The sequence below is a fragment of the Colius striatus genome, chromosome 1 (genome assembly GCF_028858725.1).
Source record: "Colius striatus isolate bColStr4 chromosome 1, bColStr4.1.hap1, whole genome shotgun sequence".
Taxonomy (NCBI): domain Eukaryota; kingdom Metazoa; phylum Chordata; class Aves; order Coliiformes; family Coliidae; genus Colius; species Colius striatus.
Window position 1 is genome coordinate 63,536,692 of NC_084759.1, and position 20,407 is coordinate 63,557,098.

At 42.9% G+C, this 20,407-nt stretch overlaps 1 protein-coding gene across 2 annotated transcripts in view; it reads left to right on the forward strand.

Moving 5' to 3' along the window:
• Positions 1–6,479: 6,479 nt before the first annotated feature.
• Positions 6,480–20,407, forward strand: part of FHL2 (four and a half LIM domains 2) — a 45,764-nt gene continuing 31,836 nt past the window's right edge. Inside the window, exon 1 of one of the 2 annotated variants that reach the window (XM_061988483.1) lies at positions 6,480–6,545. The gene's annotated coding sequence lies outside the window, so the exon portion shown is untranslated. The remainder of the gene's footprint in view (positions 6,546–20,407) is intronic. The other variant, XM_061988481.1, reaches the window with a different exon arrangement.

The window sequence follows — 20,407 nt, forward strand, 5'->3', positions numbered from 1 at the left end:
ATGTCCTAAGAAGAGCCTCTTGGTGGTGATGTAGTGCATGCAGGCAGGACAATTTTGGAGCGCTGAAACACCTCTGCTTGAGGCTGTGTGCCCTGCACCCAGCATGAACCGTGAAGCACAAGATGTAGGGAAAGTGCTGTCACAGCCAGTCTTTGGGCTTTTGGATGGCAAATGTGCTCCTAGCATAAGGATCCTTCTAATGGCTGTGGAGGTTTGGGAAATTCTTAGTGCTCTAAGGGTTGGAGGATTTCATGATTTCTGTGTATTTTTCAGATCTTGTTCTCAGCAGTGCTCTCTCTCATAGTTTCCCCTGGAAGTGGGAAATCTGAGCTCCGGGGAGCTCAATCTGACATTTTTAAGTGTTTGGCACTTGCAGCTCCTCTGTCCTTCAGTGGGACTTGCATGCACACGCCAGGTTTGATAACGTGGATTTGAGTGTCACGTCCAAGGTCACATAATGAATTAATGCCAGAGCATTATTACTTATTATGGGTGGACTGGTGATTACACCTATGCTTAAGGCAATATACAGCTTCTGTTACAAAAACTCATTTCAGGCTCCTACGCCTGCCAAAATAAAACTGCTTAGGCTGAAATTCCTTATCCGTACAATCACCCCTGTACTCGGGCACAGGCAAAGCAGGCTGGGCTCTTGCTTGCTTAATTTTGCTGTTGGCAACTCCTGACTCTTGCTGCTGGGGTCATAACACTGTCCATCTCTCAGATAACAGTTATATCATGAGCATAACCGTCTTCTAAATGGATTCCTGAGAGTTTCTTTGCTCATACTCACTGGTGGCTTTAGGTACAGTGGGATAAAGACTAACTCAAACAGACAGGTAAATGTGCAAATAGGGCACCAATATTGAGTGTTCCTGGGGCTGATTTGAACCCAGACAATCCCTTTCTCACTTCCACACACAATAGTTATATCTCAGATTGTTGTTTAGTAAAGCCTGCTTATCTTTATCAGGATCTGGTTTGGTGGATTATGAGGGTAGATTTAGTTTTGGACTGAAGAAGTCTTAGTATGATCCAAAAACAGCAGCTACAGTGAAGTGAACAAGAATTCAAGCCAAAATGGGAAAGGGCAAAGATGAGGCCATGGAACAGCTGCAAAGAGTAATGGCCTTTTGTGAGCTATAACATTTGCTGGGCAGATAAAAGAAAGAGCGAAGAAGAAATTATTCTTACTTTTCCAGCCTTGTCTGTACTCTGAAAAGATATCCAGAGCTCCCTCTGGCTAAAGAGGCATCATCCAGTTCTGTCCTTACTCAGGGCACTTGTCAGTGCCATGTCACTGTATTTGCCAAGTAAATCCTGAGATATGGGGCCATTATGTAGGGATGGAAAGGCAGCAGGGCAGACTGGGGACTGGATTCATCTCCCTCAGTGGGACAGAGTATGGAGAAGAAAGGCTGTGAGACCTGGAGTTGTTTAGCCTGGAGAAGAGGGGGACCTTATCAGTGCTTACAAATACCTTAAGGGCAAGTGTCAAGAGGATGGGGTGAGTCTTTTTTCTGCAGTGCCCAGTGACAGGACAAGGAGTAAGAGGCACAAGCTGGAATAAAGTTCCACTTAAACATGAGGAGAAACTTCTTTCCTGTGAGTGTGAGGGAGCCCTGGCACAGGCTGCCCAGGGAGGGTGTGGAGTCTCCTTCTCCACAGGTTTTCAAGCCTGCCTGGACGCTTCCTTATGTGACTTGATTGAGGTGAACCTGCTTCAGCAGTGAGTTAGACTGGATTATCTCCAGAGGTCCTTTCCAATTCCTACCATTTTGTGGTTCTTTGATTCTATGAGGAGGAGAATGAAGAAAGCTCCCTAGGTTTTCCGTGCAAAGTTTGAGTTTAGAAGTTTTGGAGAGTTGGGTATCTGAATTTTCAGACTAAGGCTCATCTGCATCATTTATCTGGATGTGGTATTGTTTGTGTTGGGTAAAGAGGTCTATGCCTGTGCTCTGAGCCTGTCACTCTCCAGGCCTGGAGGTGTAAGCTGTAGAAACTGGGCAGGGGATGGGCCAAACACCCCAAGCATTTAGGTTCGGCTGGGGAAATTCACAGAAAGAGGTCATTAAATATAGCTTGCTTTTGTTCCAAAAATGGGAATTCAGGAAATTGTTCTGGAGAATATATATTCCCAAACATGAACTACTGGTCATTCCTTAAGGCACCCAAATGGGCTAAGCTAACCGACATCTGGCCCAACTCAGGCACATGAAATACTGGCCATTCCTTAAGGCACCCAAATGGGCTAAGCTAACCTACATCTGGCCCAGCTCAGGCACCACACACAGCAAAGGCTGTGCTTCTTATGCTGAGGCACATTTCACATAAGTTCAATCACTACAAGTTAGCTGTCTGGAGTGAGTCATCTCCTCTCCCCCTGCAGTCAACAGTGGGAGACAGGCACCTCCACTCACCAAAGAAAGCACACAGATAGCTGGCTTACACTAGATGCCAGCTTTTGATGGCAGACAGTAGGCGAGGTGAACTGCTGCTGGCAGCGCCCGTGGAAAACACAGAGGTCACAGGGCTCTGAGTGTTTTGGCCTGCTCCCAAGCCTGCACGTAGCTTTGCAGCGATGACATCTTCTTGGAGCCTTGGCTCAAAACACAAGGCAGGAGGGGAAGCCAGGCAGGGACAAGGCCCTTCAAAATCACACCTGCTTTGCTGTTTCATAGGAAGGCACCTGTGTCTCATCCATGTTCCAGAGCTCAGTCACGGTGGTAGTGGTGGTAAGGAGTGCTGCCCATCAGGAAGAAGCTAGGGCTGGGATCCTCCAGGTGGGCTTCCATCCTTGAGTGCCTGGAGGACACTGACATCTCTGAGGCAGCTGCTGCTGGAGCCCAAATGCTTCCTGCCACAAGCATTTTCAAAGGTGTGGGAGGGTCTCAAGATGTGCAATGTCCTGTGTGCCTCCTGGCAAAAGGCTATGTTCCCCCGGGTTTGCATGGAGGTCAGCATTTGTGCATGCTCTTCTTCCAGGTGCAGGATTTGAGGATTTATCTGCAAATGTCCTCTTTGGAAGGAGAGTACTGGTGTGGTCTGTGGCTGAGGCAGCCTCTCATCGAGGCTGATGGCTTGCTAACACAGCTGAATTGCCTGTTCGGAAATGCTAATCCCATCTTCCTCACCACAAGGGCCTGAGTGTAAAGCATTTGCAAAATATTGACTACCAGCAAAATCTCCACAGGCTCCCTCTTCCCCTCTGGCTCTGCTGCTAAGTCTCTGGCAGTCAGTATCATAAATACAGAACTTGCCTCTAAATCCTCCAAATTAGATTAAAGGCTCAACAACATCGTAATGTGGTTTTAATCCCTGTGCTACCTACCATGAACACAAATGTTAGGACAGCAAGGTCAAGTTCCCATGGATATCTGTCAGTAGAGCTCTTACTTTAGAAAGGGCAGTACTGGTGCAAGTTGGTGAGATTTTTTTTTTGTTAAAATGATCCTGAATAATTACATAGTTCTTGGGTACCCACACTTTGACATCTTGTAGAGAATGGTGGGGTGAACCCTGGCTGTGAGGGATCAGCAGTAACACTTTTAACCTCAGTGTAACAAACAGGTAACAGGATCTTGGTATGGTTTCCACTGGGGACTGTGCTTTAAAGCTTGCAGCATTTCCTTTTTGCATTTCAAAAGCACATGACTGATGGCCTTAAAGAACTTTTCCAACTTAAATAATCCTGTAACTCTAAAGCACCTCTCCCAGCACATGCACTTCTACTTGGCTGAAATCCTTGCTTTGCGCTTGTGCCTTAGTTGTGGGAGCGGCAGGACTGGCTCCAGTGCTGCAGCCCGGTGGAAGAAGGCAAAGAAGCCCACCATGCCACAGCTGCTTTGGGCCACAGAATTCAGCACCGATCCCTCTTTTTAAAGGGCTAAATTCCTGTGCTGCTGTAAAGCTGAGAAGCCTGGAGATGTCTCTACTCTTGGCAACACTCACAGGAGTACCCCTCCTCCATCGTTAGCCTATCATCCTTCTGTATCTCAGAAGCGCTGATGTCCCAAGGGTGGGGGCATTTCCCTGCTTATCTCAGGGAAGCAGCTGAGATGTTACCTGCTGTGGGGAGCACAGGATCAGGCCCAGCAGCCTGACTTGCGGCTGATGCTTCAGCCTACTGATGGCATTCTTTTTCAAGGAGCCTTCCTTTCCCTGGTGATCCTCATCAAAGAGTAAAGCAATACCCAAACTGAAACAGAGGGAGAGAGGCAACCAGCTTTACAGGACATTTGCCCTTTTCAGAGAGAAAAGCAGCAATGTTTGACTTAACAGATCAGTAATCCACCTTCTCAAGTAGTTAGATGAAGTGTGTTGTGAGGCCACATTTACCCCAAACTGGTTCCCAGTCACTCCATGTTTACACAAGATCCAAATGTGCTCTGTACTTGGGCTGACACCTGGGGATTAAACATATCACTGGTGCCCAGAACATCCTGAACTGGGGCTGGGGACAGCCATCTTTTATCCAGGTTGTTTCTGTAACATCAGCCTGACCTTTGAATCATGCAAACAAATAACAGAAAAATTGGCTAATATAAAAATGTTGAGGCTTTCCAGAACTATTCAAACATATATCCTAACTACCACATTTTTGCTGCTTATACAGCTTTTCATAACTGTTTATTGTTCTGGGAAATGAGAAAGGGCTGTTTACATGGTAGCTAAAGAAACACGTGGCAAAAGGCCGATAGCTCAAGGATGAACAGTATTTTCATCAGGAATCAGCGGGATAGTTCTCTTGTCTCCCTAACCTAAGTCTCTAGGCCATGCTCCTCATCCACAGTGCTCTGAAGCTGGGCATTTCTGCATGGACAAAAAAAGATGTGTGAAAGTCATTTGTCCCAAGAGACTCAACACAGGCTGTCAAATTGTGTTGCTTGGCAGGGACTGAGGACATGCTATTATGAGCTTTTTTTATATTAGGATAAACCCTTCAGATGCCAATTACTCAGTGGTTTGGAGTTAAAATCACGAAATCTGACTGGGCTCTATATCAAGCTATAAATCAGTTTGTCGTGTCAGAAAACCTGGCACATGGTTTGTGTTAACATCCAGTTTCCATGGCTTGACCCATGCATGCTATCCAAATGAATTGCTCAGAGACAAGCTGGGAGGTGACACTATCTCCTGAAGATTATTGTTCCACCAGCGCGGAGAGGAGAGGAGGGAAGGGAAGGGAAGGGAAGGGAAGGGAAGGGAAGGGAAGGGAAGGGAAGGGAAGGGAAGGGAAGGGAAGGGAAGGGAAGGGAAGGGAAGGGAAGGGCGACATGAAGGGAATGGGGGGTTCTTCAGGACCGTGGAAGTGTTAAATAAATCCAGCAAAGCATTTGAACCCCTCAGCAAATACTCTTCCTTCAGCCAGGAGGAGGAACAAGTTACCTCAATTGAACAGCACAGTACTCCTTCAGAGAAGTATGCTGCTGTGTAAAGGAGAGTCATTTGCCTGCAGATGGTGGCTGCCTAGTGCAATTTCTTCATCTTTCTGTCTTAATGAGAGGTTTTCCTTTTCCTCTCCTTAAAAAAAAATAAAATCTTAAAATAGTTCAGCTTCATGTCAAGGGCATGTCTCTGTTGCAGCTCTCTCTACAGAAGTACATTGAAAGCACAAATGGATTCAGTGTTAGAAAGGACATATCACCACTTCTGCACTGAGCCTTGCTCAGGCAGATTTTCCTCTGGGGACAGTGAGACACTGCCCATGGGAGCTGTTGGAAGAGCTCTCTTCTACCCTTTCATTTCTCACTCCTTCCATATATGTGTGTCCCCTTCACCCAGCATCACACCTGCATTCCAGCTGGAAGGGAACTCTGAGCAGAGAGTTCACACCTGCTGCCCAAGTAGATTTATTTCACGACCCCAGGCTAGTCCCTGAAGTATTTTGTCTGTTTTTGCAGTGAAATGGTAACACCAGCACTACCTCCCCACACACCAGGCAGTGCAGGCCTCAAACAAGGCAAGACATGAGAGACAGACTCCCCTGCAAGAAGTCTGCAAAACTGCAAAGGACAGAGACACAAAGTAAGGGGAGTTGCAGTTTGTTACACCCACAGAGCAGCTGACATTTCCTAGGGTGTTTCTGTCAGTCCCAGAGCCCTGACAGACAATCTGATCTAGAAATTAGAGTTGCTTATAGCTCAGACAAAACATCAAGCCCTGAAATATGACTGGCTTCCTTGGGGTCCCTTGCAGGACCTCCCTACAGCAGGTAAGTGTATTTTAAGATCAAGCACTCCCAAACAGAGAAGAAAAAAGCACTGGGGCTGCTCAAGAGCACAGCAGCCTGGTCCATCAGGGTCCTCGTGCCACTCTAGCTGTGATGCCTTAAAAGGCTGGTAGTACAGAAGTGCTGCCATCCTTATCTCCTGCCTCTGGCTGGCACTTTGGAGATATTATATTTATAGCTCACCCAAAGCACAAATGCCTAACTGTCTAATTACTAAACACATAGTTTGGACAATCCAATAAAGCAGGGAGTCCGTCCCCATCTTCTCTCGCTCTCAGACTCACAAGCAGAGGCAGCACCGAGCTGCAGCAAGGTAAGACAGTGCCTTGTTCTGGTTTTCACTGTCCTTTGGGCCCTTTTCTCCTTTTCACCTTCCCTTTGCAATGATTTCTCAGGTCTCTCTCCAGAAAAACAGTGAGGGAGGCGCTGCTTTCTTAGGAGAAGAGTGGATTTGAAGATGTTTGTTCCCTTCTTGCTGCTAGGGCACACACAGAGCATCTCTCTTTGTATTTCCAGTCTGCTGTTGGGAACCAGGTGCTAACTAACAGCTGCTCTTTAGTTTCTGCAACTAATAATATGCTGTCATGTTTTCATATTCTCAGGGAACACAACCATGTCTAACTATAGACACTTTCCTGGTTTGAATAGTGAACTGAATGACTTCAGGCAGAAAGCTTTTGATTAGGCTTTTTTTCCCCTCTATCAGCATTTTATTCTTTATGATGAATATTTGGAAAATGAATACAGAGTGGAAAAAAAAACCCAAAAAAGAGGACAGAAGGAACACTACTTTTTCCCCCCTCTTTCAGACCATTTCCTAATGGCCATGAAAGAAAGAAAGAAAGGCAAATTATAGGCAATGCTTGCTGATTTCATGTTTAAACAATTGCTTGCTATGGATTACAGCAGCTGTGTGAGAAAGGGAAAGAAAGCGAAGCGCTGAAACATAACTGGGTGTCGAAGCAGGAATTCGTCACAACTCGCCTGTAAAATAGCATTAGCAATAACTGCCAAATGCCAATTATCAGGCTATTGTTATATTAAATTACTTTTAACCTCAACTCATGAGAGCATTAATTTTCAAATGAAACCAATAAAAGAAAACCTCTTTGGAAAAATAAGATTGTTTGTGCATGTGTGTACATTTGTTTGGGTGCATTTACACATGCCTTTATAATATAAACATTCTTTTCATGAAAGGCTTTTTAATCCAAGGATCACAAAGTGTGACACAAAGGTAAGAAATATTAATTTACTTTTAACCAAGAACTGAAGCTATGACATTTTGCACCAGAGTTTGTTTACCATTCTGTTGTTCAGAGAATTAAATGAAGGTAGGATTTTTTTTCAAAATGCTGAGTGATCATTGCTCCTTGGTTTTGTCAGGATCATGGGTCTCTTACACCCCTGGGGAGCAGGACTCTTTAGACCTGTCCCAAAGCCAAGGCTTGTAGGAAAGGTCAGCCCACATCAAAGTGTTTGGGGTTAGCCTCAGTCCTTAAGTGAGGCTTTCCAAGGCAAATGGGTAGGTCCTTAGTTGGTGCAAAGCTGCTGGAGATCCACTGGCTTTAGCTGAGGTAGGTGTTTCCATGGGGTCAGTGGATGTGAGTCCAGTCCTAAGACTGTCTCCTGGGCTCTGTCATGGCAGGACATGAAATAGACCCGGCAATGCTTCAACAAGAGATGCATCTCCCAACCTCTGAAACCAAGTGGCCACATCTAAAACATGTCCTAGGGACAGGATTTGCTCCTGAGCCATGCCAAAGTGGAAGAGCCCTAGCTGGAGTCCTGACAGCTGTCCAGTGTGGTGCATTGGGTCTCAGTGCCTGGGAGCATCCTGTGGTCTTGTTTGATTTATGAGTACAGACATGGCCTCTGAGGATTCACCCATGTGTCCAACCTCACCTGCCTTGGGGACCCACTGCCACGGTGGAGGTCCTCAGTCAATGTGTCTTGTCTGGCTGAGCTCCCCAGGCTTTTCTGGTGTGGGCTGTGATCGTCAGTGTAGTTCGTGGTGAGAAAGCACGCTTGGGAACAAACTTGTTCCATCTTTCATGTGAAGAACAGCACATAACTTAAGCGGAAGAAAAAAAAGGAATGTAAAATACCAAATTGTCTGCACACATGTCTGTCTTATCTCAAGGCTTATTGTCCCTGCACGAATGCCTTGAGAGGCTTAATGTTTTCAGACAGTGCCTCTGCACGTCTCTCTGCTCTCCAGCAGTAATGGTCTCGCTGTTAGACCACAGTCTGCTCTGTTCAGGTCTGCACAGATCTCCAATCTTCCACTCCCTAGCGCTGGTAAGATGAGTCTTGTCAGTTGGCTGGATCCTCGAGGTAGAGCATCCCACTAGAGCACACAAGTGACTCTTAGTGGGCCATCAGTGGGGGCAGTTACCTTAGCTGGACCTGCTTCTCCTGGTCTGTTTTTCCCAGGATCTTGCTATTAAGCTAAACTGACATGTTTCCGCAGTAAATTGTGCAATAAAGAAATCACGTACAAAACTAATACTTTTTTATAGAGTTCTTCCACACTAGAAATTTTCTCATGTCCTCAAATTCTTTGTCTATCATCCAAGCCTCAGGCTAAAACTATAAAAATAACAAAATCATTCTGGTTGGGCTCTTAGTGTTAAAAGTATAGCCACTAGTGTATTGACAGTATTCCCTCTTAAAAACAAGAAGCAGAAGCAGCATTCCAATCATGTGCAGCAAAACATTCAGGGTTTTTTTTTTTCATTTAAAATATGTTGGCCAAGGATCTTTAGCTTGAAAAAATGCAGGAACATACATATTAATGCAGTGATTTTTCACTGAGTTTGAACTTAAAAGTGAAATAAAACAAAAAGACCCAAAGCTTGTTCCAAAAGTGAACCCACTCTAAAAGCAGTATTTCCAACAATAATACTTTGTTCTTACCTAGCATTTGAAAATATGATTAATGGATGAATAACTTTACTTTTTCCCTTCCAAACAGCAAGCCATCAGAACAAGGCAGACCTTTGATTGCAGCTGGCAAGAGGCTGGGAGGGGGCAGACTCATTCAAACACTTCCTTCGTACAGAAACTCTAAAAGGCCATTTTACAAAGAAGAAAACCACAGAAGGAAGGGAATGTGTGTACTGACTTGGGGGTGAAATCCTAACTCCACTAAAATCAATGGGAGTTTTCTCAGAAACATCCACTGACTTTAGCAAAGCTCACATCTCCTCCTTTTCCTTCTAATTTTAATAGCACCAAAGTTGTGTAGATTTGCACCATCAAAGCGAGTTTTCGCATTTTTCCTTACCTCTTTTCCTTTTTTTGTGGCTATGTATTGTCTAACTAGAGCACAGGCACTCTGACTCAGTTGTTTTTCAGCGAGATGAATTATTACTGAGAGCAATATTTTATCTTTGGCTTTATATCACAGTGAGTACAATTTCATGCTGATAAATCTTGGGCTGTTTCAACAGTGTTCATCATCTAACACTGATTAGCTTGGAGAAACACAGGTCATATTACACAGAGTCCTAGTTTTTCCGAAAGCAGCTGGAGCAATTCTGCCTGGTTTTGCTCAGCTCACTTTCACACAAACATGGAAGGAGCACTACCATGTGTATTTTAAAGGGATCCATCAGCTTTGTAAAACTCAAAACATTTCTGCTGCAGGTTGATTTACTGGCTCCTGTTAACACGTGCCACCAAGGAGCAGTGAAAATGACAGAGCTAGAAGAAATTTCCCCCGATTTCTCTTTATGTTTTCAGTAACATTTTGCATGAAGCCAGTTGTACAGCTTCTCTTTTACGACTTTTTTTTCCTGTTGTCTCTGTGAAACTTCCATATCACAACAAATGAGAGGAACATTCTCCTTTTAGAAAGGGAAAATAAGTACACTATCAAGACACGTTGTCATGGGAGTAGAATGAGTACAGACATTGTCCCACACACTTAATAAACAAAGCCAGTGGGCGCTCAGATCAGCATATTCCCTGTCAAGCTTAATGGATTTTTACCAAAGTTTCACTAGAAATTTGCATGGCTTCTGTTGGGGGAAGCAGGTAGCATTGACAAGTGCTTCTTGTTGGTAGTCTGCAGCTAGGGAATGCAAAGCCCAGCATGATGAGAGATTACCACATGAAAACAAGAATACCTGCAATCCACAGATGCCACCACACAGAAGCCCATTATTCTGTTATTTATCCCATTTTTTAAATAGTGAGAATTTGGATTTCCTGTCCATAATGTCTACTGACTGCAACAGCCTCACAGCCTCCGGTGTTGGCATGCAGAAAGCAGCAGGATGCTCAAGGGGTTAGAATTGCACTTATATTATAAGAAAGCTATGCCTACACCATATAGCATGGCACTTCTGGTACTGATCTATACAAGATAGGTAGCTATCAGAATAAACTGTGTTTGTCATAGTTTTCACCTTCTGGGTGTAAGCCCCAGCTCAGGAATTTGCATGAGCACAGGTTAAACATATTGTGTGTTAGGTACTCGTATGATCCATATTTCATATCATTGAGTATTTGTCTCTCAATATCCTTTTAGGGGAGAAAAGTAGCACTTTTTCCTAATTCAGAAAGGAGAAGCAAGGGCCAGATCTGAGGGCGGACTCAAGTGCTGAAGTGCAGAGAGGATTGGCAGGCTGTGAGACTCAGCTCAGGGGTGCAGTGACCCAAGGCTCCAAGGAATATCTTGGAGAGAGAGAATCTCCCTTCCCCTCCTTTCATCTGCTTTTAAAATCCTCTAACCAGCTTATCGGATGTTGCGTCCAGTTCTGCTCAGTTAAGCATGGGGGGAATATAGCAGCTGAATTCAGGTGTACGAATTCTACCTGGATATACCCTCTCTGCTTTAGTTATCCAAGATCAGGTGTCTATCTGAAATAGACAGCTAGATTCTCTCCAGATTCAATGTGGAAAGAAAAGCACATCTACAATTCATTTCATCCTCAAGAGGTGTCTAATAAATCAACCCACTTTCTTTCTCTGCTATAGCAGGATCATGGATGGCTTGTTTGGGTGAAATAATTTGTTAGGATTTTTTCCTTTCTTGGTGGGGCTGTAACAAAAAGGAATCATCTGCAGAAATGACTTCATCTTTCAAAACAAAAGGGTGTGAGTTTGTTTAGGAATTAAGAGTTCTGAAAAAGCATAGAAACTTAGGAGGGACTGAATGGCAATGGTTTTCATAGAATCATAGAATGGTAGGGGTTGGAAGGGACCTTTTGAGATCATCTAGTCCAACCCACCTGCAGAAGCAGGTCCACCTAGATCAGGCTGCATAGGAATGTGTCCAAGTGGGTCTTCTAGACCATCCATTCTCATCTGCAGGGACAAAATGGCACAACACAGCTTGAAAATATGCAATGACAACAGTCTTTTCAGACAATATTACCTGAAAAAATTTCAATCCAATATTTCTTTTTGTGCAAAGTTAAAGGTCTCTGAAAAATTGGAGATTGCAACAGAAACATTAAAAGTACTTTGCAGAAATCTTCCTTATAAGGAAAGGCTGCAAGAACTGGGGCTGTTTAGTCCAGAGGAGACCGAGGGGGGACCTCATTAATAGTTACAAATATCTAAATAGCAGATGTCAGGAGTTTGGGGTATCACTTTTTTCTATTGTATCTAACAACAGGACCAGGGGTAATGGGATGAAGCTAAAACACAAAAAGTTCCATTTAAACATAAGAAAAAACTGAGGGAAATGTTGAATGAAGAGAAGAGCTTTTGCATTGAGATTAGTACTGTTCCGATCTGATGTTATGGGTTAGGCTTGTATTCCTAGCCATTTTTACTGAACTTCTTTCACAAAAACATCAGTGTGACTGTCGTAACAATGACAATCACCCAGCTGGAACGCTGGTTGTCTCTCATTTTAGACTGACCATTTAAAATAAGAAAAGCAACAGAACTTTTCCTAATAGTGGAAGGTGCTTATTTGAGTTTATTTGAGGCAATTTATATTATTTGAGGCAATCGATGCAAAAATATTCAATTGTTCTAAACAACCAATTACAAAAGACAATTAGAACTTCTTATCACAACTGATAAGGTCATTCATTTATAAACTGTTTCACCCTCTATCTCATCAAACTCAGTAAGAGTCTTACTCTGAGGCCTCCTAGATTGGCTGCAGAAATTTTTTTGAGCTTCATGGTAAAAATATTCGCAATTCTTTGTAGACCTCAACCTTAAATAAAGCCATGGTGTCATTTGTGGTGTCATCTTTCATGTTATCTTATTAAAGTCGTGCAGTTCAATAACTTGTAGATTCATAACCTAAGGAGGATCTAGATTTATGCAGTTACTGTCTTAGGATAGAATTATTTGTTGCTGTGGAATACTGGTGGCTAAGCAGAGGGTATAATTATAAAAACTTGATTACCTGAATATGACATGCACAGTTAAAAGACATATTGTTCTGCTGAAGAAGACCTTAGGCAGACAGAAGTGAGGAAGACAGCGGTTGCAGATACTGGCATCCCAGCACACACATGAAAAAGAACCAGCGATACTGTCTGTTTCAAGGATCTTTCATCTATACTCCACAAGGGACCAAGGGACCATAGAAATACAAATATCAAAGGATTCAAGAAAGAGGCATTAGACTAAGCCATAGATAAAGGCTTTGAGCTCAGCAAGACCAGGGGCTGCTCTTACAGCTGAACAATGTTGACCATCCTCTGGTCTCAACCTGGTCTCATCCTCTGGGCTCAACCAGATCAGAGGCTGCACTTACAGTTGACCAGTGTGGGCCATCCTTTGCCATGTTTGGGCCAACACAAGCTGCTGCTATATAAGCAGGCAGTGCAAGCAGTGGAAGCAGAGGAATTGGCAATGTGGTCCCTCTGAGAAGATCTTACAAAGAGATTGTAAGGAGGTTGCAGTATGTGAGGGAAGTTTTTTCATCAATCCTTTTCTTCTCAGAAGCCCTCATTTTGCTTTCAGTGGCAAAATACACACACAGGGGTAATGTGGCTGGGCCACTGTCTCTCACCACCATGTGCAGGAGCACCTAGCTTGTGTTCTAGGTCCATGCAAAGTCTTCCCTTTGTCCTAGCCATTCCTCCCTCCATTATTATTGCTTCCTACTGGAGTCTACCACTGCTCCCAGATTCCTGCTTTTGGTAATGGTTTCCTCATTTGTTGAATGAGAGTGGTTGAGATAGCAGAGGCCTAGCATGTGAAGGGCATGGACATATCTAGCACATCATTCCTGGAACTGCTTAGAGTTCCATGACACAAGTGGTCATGCCAGCTGCTGGAAGAGGATTTGTGACTAGCCTCCAAGCCTGGATTCCTGTTCAAGGACCTATACCCATGCTCCCTTTCTGCCTTTTCCCCTTGTCCTTACAGATGCAAATGTTGGGTGGATATGCAGGAAATAGCAAACAGCTGCGGGTTTGAGGCATGCTCACAGAGAAAGCCGGCAGGAGAAGCAGCATTAGTATGTCTGTAGACAAGCTGTGGGCATCCAAGAAGAGCAGCTTGCCTGCCTCCCAAATCTTCCTCTTCTCTCTCCTGTGAGTGAAGTTTCCACTGCCTGACAGTGCTGTGTCTGCTGCTAAACAAACCAACTCATTCCACGTATTTTTATTTTCCTGAACATCCAAGAGTTAGGAACTCTTCCTTGCAAATGAAAGCTCTGGATTCCTGAAAATCCTATTGGATATAGGGAAAAGCCAACATCCCTGTGGACCAGGTGCTCTTTAGAAAGCAGCTAGCCATGCAGGCAGTGGTCAGTGGTGTAAGGCATTTGTGTAGTAGCAGCCCAGCAAGGACTTGCTAGACTTTGTGATTAGCCATAAGGGATAAATGAAAGGACCAGTGCTGCTTCATAGTGTGAGTTCTGACTCCTCTCTGATGAGTAAAAAAAAAAACTTATATTCCATCAGGAGACACACGATCTTCAAGACAAGCCACTGTTACAAGCCTTTATGTCATTTTACTCACAATATTTGAATTTCATTCACATCAAGAAGCAACTCCACTAGACAGCCATGTGAATGTAAACTTGGCAGCGACAAATACAATCCGTATGTCTGTCAGGCTGACAATGGATGGTATATTTTTTTAGCTCTATGTGAAGTGTTAGACATGAAATTCACACCAGCAACTAAAAGATTGCTTTAATCCTATTATTTAAAAGGCCTGAGCACTTACAGAGTTCAAAGTAAGCACAGGCCTAAGAGGATCAACAGCAAGGACTCTACTTCAAAGCAAACAACCTAAGCTCACATTTTCAATCATAATATATGTCTGAGCCTAGGTCTCAAACCCTCTCAGTTTATATGTAGCAGATACAAACAGTAGTTGAACAGAAAAATAACTGTTGCCATACAGAAGGATCTTTCTGCAAAACAGGATGCCCCCGGTCATATTTAGAATGGGAAAGACTATTTCTACTCACGTAAAAAAATTAGGAGTCTGAAGTAATCTGGGAAGCAAGCTGCAACTGGATGCTTCTTTTGAATTCAAGGCAACTTGAATGGTTTGGGGAATCATCAGGCCAATACATAACCAGGGTTATGTAGGAGCCCTGAGGGAAGAGATGGCTGTGACAGAAAAGAAAAAAAATATATAGTTTTTTTTGCTCCTATGTTCACTATGAGGAACTTGGAGAGCTTCCCACAGTAGAACACTTCCTTATGGGGATTGTCAGAGGATCTATTTCAAGCTAAAGAGTCTGTAGAAGAGGTATGGAACAAATAAACAAAATGAATAGAAATAAAATGTTGGAACCAGATGGTGTTCACCCAAGAAGTCTAAAGGGACTCAAGGATGAATAAGCTGAAACAATAATAGTGCATGGCCTCTTATTTAAAACAGGTTTAGAACTGTGAACCTGAAAGCAGCTAATACAGTGACAAACATTTTAAACAGTGTTAAGAGAAACTAAGGGAATTAGAGCGTGGTATCAACAAAACCTTGGTGATCAATTTAGTAGAAATTACTATGTGTGGTAGAAATGATGGGTAAGTATGATGCATTGTGAGAAATTCAGTACAGCTTTGTAAAGGGAAATTATGCTGTACAAATCCATGGGGTTTCTGTAGGGTGATAAGAAGCATGCAGACACGAGAGATCTTGGGTTGGCAGCATCTGCATATTTGTACCTTTCCATGTGTTCAACAAGATTCTGCACCAAACCCCCTTAAAAACATGTAAGCAGCCACAGGATAACAAGGATAACATTTCGTGCAGTAAAAGGAGATTAATAAGAGATTAATAGAGGAAATTCTACTAAGACTGAGAAATAGAAGGATGTTAGGCAATATAATGAGTGGGCACTGGAACAGCGTCTTAAACTGAAGATAATAAGTATAAAGCAGTACACATGGGGTAAAATGTAATTTTAGCTAGGAACACATGGTTCCGAGATGACCATCTAGGTGTGAAATTTGAGAGTTATACATTACAAAAAAAAAACCCCAAACCATTTGCTCAGTGCTCAAAAGCAGATAAAAAGCATATTGAATATAAAAGTTCTAGCCATTTCATCTGAAAAAGCAAATTGCCATATTAGAAAAAGTTCAGGGAAGAATGACAAAACATGGGGAGTAACCTTCATACAGAGTGACTAGGTAGGCTGGGACTTTCCAGCCTGGGAGAGAGAGGGCTGAGGGGAGATATGATGAAGATTGACAAAGACATGAGCAGCCTGTAAAGTGTGAGTAAAGACCAGATGCTCATAATCTCTCCGAGTGTAAGAGCTAGGGCGCATCAGATTAAGCCAGTGGGTCATATGATTAAAACGAACACAAAGAGATAGTTCTTCAACAACATAGAGCAGAGCTGCCTGTTATAGGAAACTGGGAATTTCCTTTCATGGGATCAGGAGGGAGCTCTACAAGTTCATGGGAGTGATATTCAGAATGGATACTGCCTCTAGGTTGAGAAATCCTAGGTTGAGACAGAAGCTGTTTGAGGCTGGGAAAGTATTACGAGGAGGTGTCATTACAGACTATTTTCATTTCTTCCCAAGTAACTTCTTAGACCCCAAGAACAGGATAACAAGTTGGAGAAACCCTTCTGCTCAATGATTCTCCCATTGCATTGACATGATCTGAATATAGGTGCTGCCTGAAACTAGTCATGATTTCCAAGCACTCGTGTCAGACTGAAAACTTTAGTCTGTCGTTTTCTTTATTTCTGCCATCTGTGTTGGACTGAAAAAAAACTTATGCTCATTTGACTTGGGAGGTTGTAGAGTCCCTTAAGGGTAGATTAGTCAAAGATCTGCCAGGAACAAGTTGGATGTTGTCATTCCTGCCTGGGAAATGAGTTAGATAAGTTCTTGAGGTGTCCGCTAGCTGCTCAGTTTTACACACCTCCAGCTCAGAAGCTCCCTGGACTTTTGTCTGGCTGATAAGGGGAAATGGCAGTTACAAACATTGCTGTTGACTATTTCTAGAGGATTATAAAAGATGTCAGGGATACAGGCAGAAAAAAATCTTAAGGGAAGCAGAAGGAAATTATTCACACAGAAGTAAGGTTTTGGAGCCGAAGCCACGAGCAGCGGACCAGTGGGAGGGGGGAATTCTGAAAGGGAAGCTTTGCCTAAAAACACTGGAGCATGCTAAGAACACTGTGGGGAATACTAGGTATATGAGCTGTTTTGTACAGAATTGTATGTCTCTTGTGCTATCAAAAACACAGAGTGATTAGTTTTCTGGAACAATCGCAGTGTGCTTGTTTCATGTGTCTGAAAGAGGGAGCCATAAATCATGATTATACTAAAATGAATAAATCCTAAATTAAGGGGTAGTATTTGCCAACTCAGAAGACCAGCAATTACTGCAAACTCTGTAGTAATTTGACATCCCAGCTTCCACCCGCTGGTGTAGGAAATCTAAAAGCCTCTTCCCATCTATTAGATTTGGGGCCTCATGTGGGCCCCAAATCAAACTGATTACAGAGGAAAGGAAAGAACCAACAGCTCCTCCACATAGGTCTCTGCACTATCATGATTTAGAATGTTTCTAAAGGCAACTCACATTCTGTCTGAGGTTGTCTCTGGATCTCAAAGCACTTGAAAAGATGTGCCAGCAGGCTCCCTATTGCTCTTTACAGATGAATAAACTATGGAGACGAGGCATTTAGGAAATGCTTGGAGTCCGAAGAGGTGTAAGGATGGCATAGACAAAAATGTTTCACTTCAGTTTCCTTACAATTAGATGCACCATCTGTTCTCTAGTGGGAGAAAAGAAAGGGAAAGAATAGTTGGGAAAGTAAGGAAGAAGAAGACTATATTTAACAAGAAAAACTGTTGCTTTTCACTCACTTCAGCTCTCCATGACTTCTCTATTTGGTCAGCAGCCTGGTGCAGGGTCTCCAGGATGTCTGGCCCACATAGCACAGACTGGAGAAATGCTGGAGAAATGTTTGACTGGCTTCATTTATCCAGTGATGGCTTTTATGACTTCTTTTAATCCATCTAGGCTCTCTCTTCTGACAGTGCTGCTTGCCCAATGAAGGACCTTTCAGTCCTGTAATGTACTACCTCAGCTTTCTAAGCTGTTGAATATTCAACTATTACCAAGAGGTGTTTTCATTAGCAGATAACAATTCCTTAAAACCCTGGCTTGCTTCCTGAAGTTTTCTCTGGTGTGCTCTGCCCCCTACTTCCTCAAGCACCCTTCCTCTTCTCCCCTGTGATCCCCTCAATTCATGCTCCACCCCTCATCAGTGTCAAGAGCCATTTGTAACCACGTCTGAGACAGAGGGAAGCAGCAGCAGCATGGACAGCTGTCCTTCTGTCTGTGTCATCCATTGCAAACCATCTTTACATCTCAGTTGTGTGGAGAAAGTGACATAGGTGCAATTACATACACAGTGGCAGACCATGTGTTAAATGGTGAGCCACTGCCACCTTTTGAGACAACTTTTTCAGGAGACAGATTTCTCTAAAGGAATCTGAAGGTAACTGGATAGAAAAAGAAGATTCTGACTAACTTCAGAAACTGAACAAAATCTTCGTCCAAACTGACCATAATGGTCTAAACTTCTTATCAGCTCCATCTCAGATCATGTTATCACAGAAACAGCCTTGAATTTGAGTCAGTATCATCAATGTTATCACATAGCAATATACTGTCCTTCTGAAGATATTTTTTCCTGTACAAAACCAGAAGTTCTTCAGTGCTACTGAGCCATGACACTTTTCTCTAAATTCACCGAAGGAAACTGTTTCAGACTGTATATGAAAATTATTCAACTGCATTATAAAAAGCAAACATGGAAACATTTTTTTTCCAGATTAGGTTGAAGTTTCTAAAACATTAATCTCTTCACTTTTATTTAGACTAAACATCCTCCCAAAAACAAAAGAACTCTTGCATCAATCCAAATTAGACAGACTTTCATTTCAAGTAAAGTTGCCTACCTGTCTTGCCTGCAGGGGTTTTAATGAATTGTCCAAAGGTATCTGTCATTTTTTCATCAGAATCTATGAAACTCTAATATCTTTCACTTTCTAAGTATTTCTACTTGAGGATATAGTCACCCAAGGGAAGAAAGGAAGATTAGAATGTTGCAAAAAAGCCTTGTGAAAGGCGATAGAATGAGGAGAGAAAACAAAAGCTAAAAAAAAAATCTATTTACCCTTTGCCCATTCCTCATATGCTTAAGGAAAAATACATACCTGAGAACATCTCACGAGAACCAACTTGCAAGCTGCCCAGGGAGGGTGTGGATTCTCCTTTTCTGGAAGCTTTCAAACTCATCTGGACACGTTCCTGAGTGACCTGATCGAAGTGAACCTGCTTTAGCAGGGGGTTGGACTGGATGATCTCTAGAGGTCCCTTTCTCCTACTATTCTGTGATTCTGTGAAAAATGTAATATTGCTTGGCTGTTATTTTAGGTTTAATGAACTAAAATGCAACATCTGCACAAGTCTATACTTCTTTCTAAGCAGTAGTGCCAAAAATAGCAGTTCTCCAAATGCACTCTCTCATATTCAATGGAAGCTTATATTATACTGGTTCCAGAGTCAGAAAGGGATTTGCTGAATTCTGATAAAGTAACATAAGAGTTTCCAGGATAAAACAGTGGTAAAAGGAATCAGTCACTAGCTTAGCCATTTTCAATGCCTTAAAGTGTACCTTTCCCCTTCCCTTGCCCCCTCAGACACATTCAGTTTCTCTGTGATTCAAACTGGGGGAAATGGAAATATTCCACTTCCAGCTGTCTCTTTCCACTATTTTTCTTTGTTCATTCTTTTCAGCCAGAAAAGGAGATAAGTGCTGAAATAGTAGTTGTTCCGGCATCAACAAGCAGCTGAAATGAGATTTCTGAAGGGTTAGTAAAATAATTGAGAAGTCTTGCTATGAAAATTATACTTCCTCCATCTCGTTTCCCATTATGTGAAGTATGACCTTCTTCACACTAGAATTAAACCTCTTAAAGCACACAGGCCACTGATGAACAAGCAATGTATGCTACATAGATGCTACGCAGATGAGGAATATATAAGCCAAAGAGTATGTTTCTAAATCACAGCACGGCACTGAATGGTGCTTGTGTTTTCAACCTTAAATGTGGGACCCTTGTTCGAAGTATTGCTTCTCTTTTCATTGCACTGTCTCCTCTGAAGTCTTGAAAATAGCTGATAAGTGCTGGGCTAATCAGAGAGCCAATGAGGAAGAAGGGAAAAAAAGTGGGTCACTTAAATATTAAATTTGACAGTGAAAAAAGACCCTGCTTTTTCCTCCCTATTTCCATTTCCTTAATTATCATTAAGGAAAATTGATTTTCTTCCCCTCAGTGAATTTGATGCTGGTGGGAAAGAGGCTGTGAGGGTTTTGCCAACTACAGCAGGAGTGGACCAACATAAGTAGGATAGAAAGTGAGAGGGTACCCCTGCCAGGCCTAGTAGGGTTTGATGGATGCAACACATCATGGGACAATGGAAGGAGCTTCCTGGTAACTCTCAACCTTTTTGCAGCTCCATGCAGTCCTGACGTGGTTGCTGAGCATCAGGTCTCACAGTAAGCTCACAGATCATCAGGTTTTAAATTGGCAGGTAAGACCACAGATGACCAGGTTTTAAAAGGCTCTTCTGCCTTCAAAGAGTCAGAGATCTTATCTTCCTAAAGTCAGCCCGTGGCCTGCAACAGTTAAACTAAGCCATTTCAGTTGGATCCAGTGTATATTTTAACTTGTAATTGTGGAAAAACACT